Source organism: Archocentrus centrarchus, chromosome 15, assembly GCF_007364275.1.
Source record: "Archocentrus centrarchus isolate MPI-CPG fArcCen1 chromosome 15, fArcCen1, whole genome shotgun sequence".
In the NCBI taxonomy this organism is placed as follows: Eukaryota; Metazoa; Chordata; class Actinopteri; order Cichliformes; family Cichlidae; genus Archocentrus; species Archocentrus centrarchus.
Window position 1 is genome coordinate 17,433,924 of NC_044360.1, and position 10,602 is coordinate 17,444,525.

Below are 10,602 nucleotides of genomic sequence, written 5' to 3' on the forward strand. Positions count from 1 at the left end.
TAAATATCAATAGCAGCAGTGTTTTTGGGGCACTTATTTGGATAACGATGAATCTGTAACCACTACCACTGTAATACTGGTCTCATCCCTAATTCTAATATTGCTAGTCAAAGATAGTCACACATACTCACACTATGCTTTTCATCTCTCTATCTTCATTTCATTTCCCTCTTTTCTCTCCCAGTGGTGGAATAATGCCCTTTGGGGCAGGGATTATTCATGAAAAATGGTGTAGGCTAGACTGATCCACTCTTGGGAAAGAAGAGGAGATAAGCTGCTATATTATGCATCTTACTACTTGAATAAATTGCAATGCAACCTAAAGTCAGAGACTCTCATTCCTCTGAGAGGTATATGCTGGTATTCTATGTAATATTTCAGAAGGATGTATATGTGTATCCTGAGCTCATCCTGAGATGATTATCCTAAAGCGTAATAGTGACTTAATAAAATAAGCTTAAAAAAATAAATAAAAAAATTCTGGTTCCCCTAGGTCTAGCTTGAACATTTGAACAGACTAAATTATGTCTATTGTGCAGAGCACAGGGATTTTTTTTAAATAACTTATCAGGAGTTTGGCAGCTTTGACTGACAGGTGGATGGCAACACAGGTGGCTGTAGCTGATTTGAGCTAATTTGAGTCAGTGAACTTGATTTCATGTTGGTTATGATGTTCAGTATTTTTAACAGAATTAACAATATGGTCTACTATCTGTACTCTAACCTGTGCTCTACTTTTATAGCAGAATAACCGTTTAGTAATATTTTTAAATAGCAAGTACACTATTCTTAATCCATTGGGTTTAATATGACATTGGCCCACCCTTTGCAGCCATAACAGTTTCAACTTTTCTAGGACTTTCCACAAGGATTAGGGATGTGTTTATGGGAATTTTTGACCATTCTTCCAGAAGCGCATTTGTGAGGTCAGACACCGATGTTGGACAAGAAGGCCTGGCTCACAGTCTCTGCTCTAATTCATCCCAAAGGCATTCTATTGAATAGAGGTCAGTACTCTGTGCAGGCCAGTCAAGTTCTTCCATACCAAACTCTCTCATCCATGTCTTTATGGTCCTTGCTTTGTGCACTGGTGCGCAGAGCCAACTCCTAAAAACAACCCCATACTATAATCCCCCCTCCATCAAACTTTACACTTGGCACAGTGAAGTCAGACACCGCCAAACCCAGACTCATCTATTGGCTTGCCAGATGGAGAAGAGTGATTTGTAACTCCAGAGAACATGTCTCCATTGCTCTAGAGTCCAGTGGCGGCGTGCTTTACATCACTGCATCCAATGCTTTGCATTGCAGTTGGTGATGTGAGGCTTGAATGCAGCTTCTTGGCCATGGAAACCCATTACATGAAGCTCTCTACGTGCTGTTCTTGAGTAAATCTGAAGGCCACATGAAGTTTGGAGGTCTGTAGCAACTGACTTTGCAGAAAGTTGGCAACCTCTACTCACTATGCTCTTCAGCATCTGCTGACCCCGCTCTGTGATTTTACAAGGCCTACCACTTTAAGGCTGAGTTGCTGTCGTTCCCAAAGGCTTCCACTTTGTTCTAAAATCACTAACAGTTGATTATTGAATATTTAGTAGTGAGGAAATTTCACGGCTGGACTTGTTGCACAGGTGGTATCCTATCATGGTACCCTGCTGGAATTCACTGAGCTCCTGAGAGTGACCCATTCTTTCACAAATGTTTGTAAAAGCAGTCTGCATGCCTAGGTGCTTGGTTTTATACACCTGTGGCCGTGGAAGTGATTGGAACACTTGAATTCAATTATTAGGATGGTTGAGTGAATACTTTTGGCATTATAGTGGGACTGTGTCTGGTCAATGCACCTATACAGGTTATGAAATAATACTGCTAACATTAGCAGACAACACATCACCCTCTTGTCCAAATGTGGTTAATTTTGGCTCCAAAAAAACAGGATAGCAACAAACACAGTGCTAACTTTCAGCCTCTGACACTGGTTTTTGTAATCACAGTGGTCACGTCTGACTTTTCTATATATTGGGAATTTATCCACTCTAAGAGGTAGGCAAAAATGGCCATTTGAGGAACTGTAATTTTTGGCACTTTGGCACTGGCTTAATCGTTCAGCCCAGGAGGATGCCACTTGGTATCTACACAGGAGGTCTTCAACCACAGCAATAACTTATAAGTCCTGCCACATTTTTGAAGTGCTAACAGCCCAGTAAACAATTACTATGGAAACAGATTTGAAATTCAAAATACTTTCTGAGTAGTGATGCAGTGACTGTGTAAAGAGCTTGATTGATTAAACAGGAATATATATATACTCCATCAAAATTCAGTATCTCAGTAGTCAGTACTCGGTTGAGGATCCTTTACCGTGAATTACTGCATCAGTGTGGTGTAGCATTGAGGTGATCAAATTGTGGCAGTGTTGAGGTGTTATTGAAACCCAGGTTGCTTTGAAGCTTTCTGCTCATCTGTACTTTTTGGTCGGGTGTTTCTCATGATCCTCTTGACAATACATAGATTCTCAGGTCAAGTGAGTTGGCTGGCCAATTAAGCACAGTAATCACATGCCATCAAAACATTTTGGCAAGGTGGGCAGGTGCTAAATCTTGCTGGAAAAGAAATCAGCATCTCCATGAAGCTTCTCAGATGATGGAAGTATTAAGTGCTTGAAAAATTTCCTGGTAGACAGCTGTGTACTTTGGGTTTGATGAGACATAGTGGACCAACCACCACCAACACCACCAGATGACATGGCACCCCAAATCATTACAGACTGTGGAAACTTCCCACTGGACTCCAAACACCTTTCATTCTGTACCTCTCCACTCATCTTCTTTTATCACCTGCCCATGTCACAAATCAGTTTAGAAAGACTCTAAGAATTTACACTCCAAGATGTGATTCTGTAAAATTGATTGTGCACCTGCTATCTGGTTTTACTTTCAGTACAAAAACATCAATGAAACCAATAAATCTATAAACCTTGTTTATTTCCTTCTTCTGAGCCAACATGAAAACTGTTTCTGTCAAGAATATTTATACTGTTGGTCAGCTTGGTGAAGACAGTTTATCTGGATGCTCTCTGTTAAGCTCTTCTGTACTTCTGACAGACAAAGATACCGAATGGAGGTCGGTATTGGTGTGGATTGCATAGATCAAGTGCTTCAGCGGCACTTTTGTGCTTTGTATGTGTGTATGATCTACCATAAGGCAAACTGTGTATTAGTCACCCCTATTTATCCATTTATTTACATTTTATAACCCCTCTGCCTTGATGAGACCCTTTTATTCATGAGGGTACTCTGCTAGTTTTCTCTCTGAAAATCTCTTTCAGTGGACCATTAGTTGTTAATGGTATTAATAACAGATCTAACCCTTTAGGCCATAATATGGTCTCATTAGAGGGAGAAAGAAGACCATTATCCTGGGCAAAGTTAGGTTTTTGCAGTTTAACAGCTCACATCTCCGCCTTAGTGTCTCGCTCCCTGCGTGTGTGTATTCAGTAACACACTTCTAGGCAAACTGAGTTAATGATGGGAGACCAAAGGCAGCCTGGAATTTGAATGGGAGCTGTTAAGTTACTTTAACATATGGGGAATGCTATGCTAGATGGCAACAAAACTGTTGGGGTTTATCTGTTCCATTAGCAACTGATTGCATTTTCTTTTTATATACTTATATACTTTGGCTGCTTTTGGTCAGATGCTCTTTTTCTATCTTATAGGATTTTCTAGCCATGTTTTCATTTTTAAATTTCCCACTGAAAATGGTAAAAAAAATAAATAAATAAAATTTGACAAAATGCAGACCTGGTATTTGGATGACACACCAAGATTCACCCAGAAACTGTGTGACATCAAAGCACAGGCTGATGATCCAATATAAGCAAGAAAATGGAGACGAACTTTGTACAAAAGAACATGCTTCAAAGATTTTGGCTTTTAATGGTTATCTCAGTGTGCATTATGGCAGCAGCAGCAGCAGCTATACACACATAAACCCACTTTGACAGGCCGTGAGTGGAAGTGGGATCAGAGCGCCAAAGAATAAGCCAGTATTTTCATGACCCCCCAAATACCCTCATACATGAACAATATTGAACCTTTTTCTCACATATAAAACATATTATACAAGCAGATTAGAGCAAAAGTGAGCAAGCATACAGATTTCCCAAAAGGCAGCATGCACCTCAACACAAAACATACGCATTAGAGACTAAGCAGGAGGGAGCCGCACAAAATTCAAGAACATACTGGAAAGATAAATAAATGTGAAAGAAATCAGCCATAAAATTGCAACGTGTGGAATGACTGAAGTGACACAAGCCACATAAGGCTTTGTAAAAACATTTCTCCCTCCATATCTCCCAACCCTCCTTTATTCTGTCTCTATTGTTGAATTGACATGATTTCATACAGCTAATTACCAATATGAATGTTTCTCTCTTTCTAATCAGTAAATAAGCTCTTTTAGCTTCAAAAATTACAGAAGCATCGACAAACAGATTATCTCACCACATAATTCAGTTGAATAACCTCTTCTTACCGCAAATCTGACTATGATGCAGCTGAGGTGATTTTGTATTTACGTCATCACACAAATATCATGGTAAGATCATCTGTCAGTCCTTGGGCTTATCTTTTATATATGTGTGTAAAGGTGTGTGTGTGTGCAAATTGCGTCATTGAAAGCTGAAGTAATAAACGATTTTGCTTTTGTATGTCAGCAGGTAATGTTTTTTTTACATAATATTAAAGCTTACAAATACCATACACCACTAATTGCTGCTGTTAAGCTGCACAGGGCCAAGCCTGGTGACTGCAGTAGTGATAAAGGAAGCTGCCTGCAACTGCCAATTTGAAAATTAATTTTGTTTAAATTTTGCTTAGTGTGCATTGTTTTTTTTTTTTGTTTTTTGTTTTTTTTAGACAGTATAAGTTTCAGTACAAAGAGAAGTCTGGGCTCGACTCTCAGAGCTTGCTTAACCCTTGAGTGTTTGTTTGAGAATGGTAATTCCATCAGCTGCAGATCCAAGATCAGGGAAGCAGTTAATGAGATTGATTACTGCAAGTAGCAGCCAACTGCTGCAACAAAGGGAATAAAGTCGAAATTAACCAGGAAAGAAAGCAACTAAAAGCTTGAGCCATTTTAGATGTAGCTAAAATTTGAACACTATCTATTGTAAAATAAAAGTATTCAACACCCCCCACCCCCCCTCGGTGCAGCACTGTACAACGAGGTGACCTTGGACCAATGGCAAACTTGAATCATGCACGTTATGCACGTTTTCTTGTTTTTGATGAGTTATGAAACTTTGCTGCGGCACCTCATATGAGTTTGGAGAGACAACTGAAAATGAGAAGCCAGTTTTTATTTTGTTTCTTAGAAATACTTCCAACAGACTTTCCAGTACAGCACAGATTCTTTTATAGAGCAGCAAGCTTATAGGTATGGGAGTTTTTACAGCCTCCACATGACCATACTACCTCTACAGTATCTACATAAACAGCTTTCTGCACTGTGTTCCCGCTGTGTGTGATGACCACACACACACACATGCTCGCAAAGGAATGTGATACTGATATGACTGAACGTAAAAAACATGCTGTGCATCACACAAACACATGTATACTCACAGAGACACACACTGGCATGAAGTAAATAGGGTATGACCTTGCAGCACCTAGCCCGTATAAATAGCCTGTATAAAGTGTCTTTGCTTCTTCAACTTGCATCTGTTGCTTTTGGTGCGAGTGTGTTTTTGAGAATGCAGTTTGAGAAAGAAATAAAGACAAAAGCATGCATTCTACATCTGATAAGCATATTTTTTCTTTCCTCATTCACTAATGCACCCACAATATTCCCCTCTCCTCCCCATGCTCCCTCCCTCTCTGGCAGCAGGCCAGTTTCCTAACATGGTGATGTAGCAAAAGAAAATTGATTTCTAAAGAGCTGCTATGCCCGGATATGAAATACGTAACCAGTTATTAGTCTAACCCTGATATTAACACAACACGACAACCGTGTCGAGATATATATTAAAGATGTCGCTCTTGTTTCCTTTGAGAGATACACAAAAAAAGGCCAAAAATGATAAACTGCCACTTGTTCAAAGCATACCAAATCAATGTCAGTATTGCACAGTTGTGATGATATCTACTTTGTTTGAGAGAAAAAAGAGAACAAAAAGCTCTAGTTGCACTGATGCTGCTATGAGACGGACTCAGTATCTTGATTGTGTAGACAGTCAGAGCGGGCGGGTCCATATTAGTTACTATAATGCTATTAATGAACATACACTATGAGAAGCCAAATGGCCTGCACACTGATGTACACAGTCTCTCTTGCACATACACACATTAGCACAGAAGCAGATGCACCCATGCAAAGACAGCACACAGTGAGCAGTAAGGTCACGGTGCACAGTGACTGAGGAGAAGATATTTGAAGATATGCTGCCTGTTGCTATGGAGCACTCTGAGAGGAAAACATACACAGAAAGACACACACCTACACATGACGCTCTATCAATCCTAAAGAAAAGGGAGCAATCGCACACCCGCGAACATAAACACAGACACACGCGTGTATAGATACGCACATGCTCGATCAGTCATTGTCCTGTCCTGCATCCAAAGAAAGTGATGGAGCTGCGGCCACTTTCGAGAGCATCACAGCTTCAGTTACTGCTCTCGGACTCTGTGTGTTTATATCTCAGCGTTTGTGTCTTTTCCTTCATGTGTTTTATTTATATTTAGAAAAGAAAAGGGGGCACTTTTCAAGAACAGCATTGCTCTTCCATTTGTTCCTTCAGGACAGGGTAAATTATGCCAGTTGGTTAATCAGATTCTTCACCAGAGAGTCTCAGAGAGACAGAGAGGGGGAGAATGAAGAAGGCTATCATGCTTCTTGATGCCTCAGAGTTGGAAAGAACTACACTGCATAAAGTGTATTCTAATGAGCATGCCAGTAAACTTGCTTTATTTTTTTGAGGGGTGATTTTGTTAAAATCTTCAGTTAGCGCATGAATACTGATGCTGCATAGAAGGAACTGGCACAAATACCTGGAACGATTATATTTATGTCAATAACAATACTTTATTTGAGCTATTATACACTGCATAAAACTGAAAGGGAGCAGTACAATGAAATGTGCAGCATAAAACATATTTACAGTTGCAAATAAAATGAATATGTTGTAAAGCTGAGTTAGTTGATTTAGCAATGTGTGTACTCTAAATCATCTCAATTCATCATTTCCTACTTTTTATTATTTATGTCAGTAACCTAACGCTCACAGTTTAGAACTGTGGTTTCTTGTGGGCATTGGGAGCCTTTCACTGCCTTTATCTGACAAATTTCACAGTGATGTAAATAATTAGTTAATTGTTGCTCTGAGAGGAGGTTTTCTTTTCTGTTCCAGTGCTCTGACACTCAGCTTGCCTCTCTGCTGCACTGACCTGAAGTACAGTAAAACTCAGCACAGGCTGAATCCATGACAGCGCAGGACTGAAGATCACTTGCAATTACTTGTGATCAATAGTGTAAGTCCGTGTAAACGGAGCATGAGGCTTCGGCAGTTCGGACAGCTGGGCTACATGCGGAAACACTGACCGAGTGCCACTCAGTGGAAGTCATATATGCTCAGTGTAGAGTTCATTTTGTTGCAGAAAAAAACAGACTCAACTCTGAACAGGACACATTCTGAAGTCCGAGATGATGGCTGCTTGTGATATTAATAAATGCAACTGTCCAAATGAATTTCATTACATCATGCTTGAGTGAGTGATTTTTATGGAAAGCCTGCGCTGTATATGTGCGTCTGTATATGTGTCTGTTCTGTTGACGGGCAGGTGAGTGCTCTGAAAAGACCATGAGCTCTTATCACTCTGCTACAGACACCTGGTATCAGGCTCACTGGACATTCCTCCCAAAGTGACAGATGCTTGCAACACGAGTGCTCTTAATGAGAATGGATAGGCAGCAGTGAAACTACATGCAGCATCAAAACTATTCCATATTATATCTGACGTGTCTCATTTTCAGACTTCACAGAAAGTCATTACTGAATGTGGGCCAGATGCTTTGAAAAGGTTGAGAATGGGGAAATTTCCTGCATCCAATTTAAACTAAATCATGTGGCCAACTTTCTGAGTTAATTCAAGAGTGAACTAGAGCTGCAGTGTTTAGTAAAATATTTCAATAACCGATTGCCAGAAAATTGATGTAAAGCTATTTTAATAATGCACTATTCATTAAAGTCATTTATACAGCAAAAAAAGTCCATCTGTTCTCTGGTGTAATTTTTTTTCCAGTGTAGCAGGTATTCTCTTTGTGTCACTGTAAACTACACTCCTTGGATTTTTACAAGTAAAACGTTTGGGGACCTCAGATTGGACCGTGGCATCCTGTAACGGATTTTATGATATTTTGCAGACCAGATAAATAACTACATTATAAATAACAACCTAGATAATAACTGTTGCAGACCTAAATCAGATTTGTCCACATCAATTTAACTTCTTATAGTCAATACACTCAGAGGGGACCCTTTGGAGAAATTAATAATAAATAACCCAAAGTGCAGCTTTTTTAAATTATAAAACAGTTACGAAAGATGTTTTGAGGATCATATGAAAACTGTGACACCATGCAGCAACACTTTGTGCACTAATGCCACGTTTCAAGTTTGTCTGCAGTTTAAGAACAAAGCAAAGTTTGCAGAGGTTTCCCCAAACTGACGATCAGTATCCCAGCAAATCCACTGGGATACTGATCCAGTACTGAGCGCTGTAAAAACTTAGCTATTCTACACACAAGTCAAATAACAAGGTCAGTCAATACTGGCCAATAAGTCATCTACTGAACAAACTGATGGGGCATAGCGACAGTAGAGTTTGGAGTCCATCGCTCACCTTCCGCAGAGGCAGTGACTCCTCTCCACGAACCCGATGCACCTGTGCACCTGCACCGTAAAATCCGCAAAAACTTAACGACAGTCTGCCCAGTTTAGGTATTTTATTTGTTCCTCGTTTTAAGCTGCGATGTCCCCCTCCAAGAAAAACTCCCTCGCGCTGCCGTCTGTCGTGATGCGCGTGTCCTCTAGCGACTCCAATCTCCAATCCTCAGTATCGCGGAGGTAAGAAGAAACGAAGCTCTGTTGATATCATCCACCACTACTCCGTGCGAAAGGCACCGCGGAGGGGAAACAAATAAAATTAAATAAAAAAAACAAAACAAACAAACAAAAAAAAAAACACGCACGCAAACACACACACACACACACGCACACACACACACACACACACGCATACACGCACAGAAAGGGAGCTATCCCAGCCTGAAGTAGGCGAGAGGGGGGGAGCAGAGAAGAAGAAGAAAGTGTGAGCAGCCTTCACTGGGATGAATGAAAGGCAGAAAGCGCTCTCGGCTTACGCAGCGTGTGTGATACACGGAACGCTCGATTTGTAGAGTGAGTGAGTGGGAGCACTGGTCGAGTGAGTAGGTCTCCGCACTGTGCACCCACATGCATGTCATTTTACATAAACATAAACCGAGAGAGCACCCAAATCTCCTGTCACATAATCGTTGTAATATCGATGCATTCTTTCCATATCCTGATGTACCCCTAATTGACGCGTCTCTGTTCACACTCAGTTACACTTTTTAATGGCTGTAATTTGATTATGAGGCGCAGGACACATGGTTACTGTCTAGACGATAAGGTGTGCTGTAGTTTCCAGTTGTGTGGTCTTCATCGATGTACTCGATGTGCGAAGGTGCACTTAAACCGTAATTAAGGCTGGAAACTTGACTTCATCTCAGGACACTGTCAAACAAAGCGCCACATTCCTAGTTCCATTTGTAGGCTAAATCACTATGTTGATGTAATACAAGACTAATCATAAATAGTTTGTGTTTATTTGTGGAAAAAAAAAGTTATCCAGATTTTAAAAAGGGCTCCAAAATTGGTACTTACTAATGCATTTGTATAACAAATTTTAAAGTTTTGTTATGGCTCTGGGTGCTGCAAACATTTAATAACATTTAATAATCCCTAACACATTCACACCTGCAAAAATTCACAAGATACAAACAACTCAGCACACCAAACGGTCTCTCTCTCTCCCCCACCGTTCCTTTCCTTCTGACCACCCATTTAGCTGGGCACCTATACGCACTTACATGTAAGCCACACAGGGACAATGGTGAGATTTTGAGATCAGCATCTTCTCATTCCTGATAGATTTTAAGAATAAACAATGCATTTTACATTAAAAAGTTTGTTCTCTTCAACCTAAAATGGTCCTATAAGACCCCTGAACTTTAAAAAAAAAAAAAAAAAAATGAAACAGTCTTTAGTTGTATTGCTTACAGTCCACTAATGCAACTTCTTAGACAGGGTGGCAGCCTGCAGACCTGCAAAACATAGAGCCAGTGTGACTTTTCTTCTGTGAACAGGTCATCAGCCACAGGTGAGGTGTTGTAGGTATTGCAACTTTGCACACCATTCCCAGCATGCATTTGACTGAACACAGGGAAGTGTGCTGGACAGTTCACAGGATTCCTAGAATATTTCTGTAGGGATTAAATTAGAAATGACCTTTG

The 10,602-nt window shown here is 40.2% G+C and overlaps 1 protein-coding gene across 1 annotated transcript in view; it reads right to left on the reverse strand.

Annotated features, from left to right (window-relative positions):
- The window catches only part of LOC115792835 (zinc finger matrin-type protein 4), a 71,921-nt gene extending 62,556 nt beyond the window's left edge, over positions 1 to 9,365 (reverse strand). Inside the window, exon 1 of the mRNA XM_030747395.1 lies at positions 8,910 to 9,365. The gene's annotated coding sequence lies outside the window, so the exon portion shown is untranslated. The remainder of the gene's footprint in view (positions 1 to 8,909) is intronic.
- Positions 9,366 to 10,602: the final 1,237 nt, after the last annotated feature.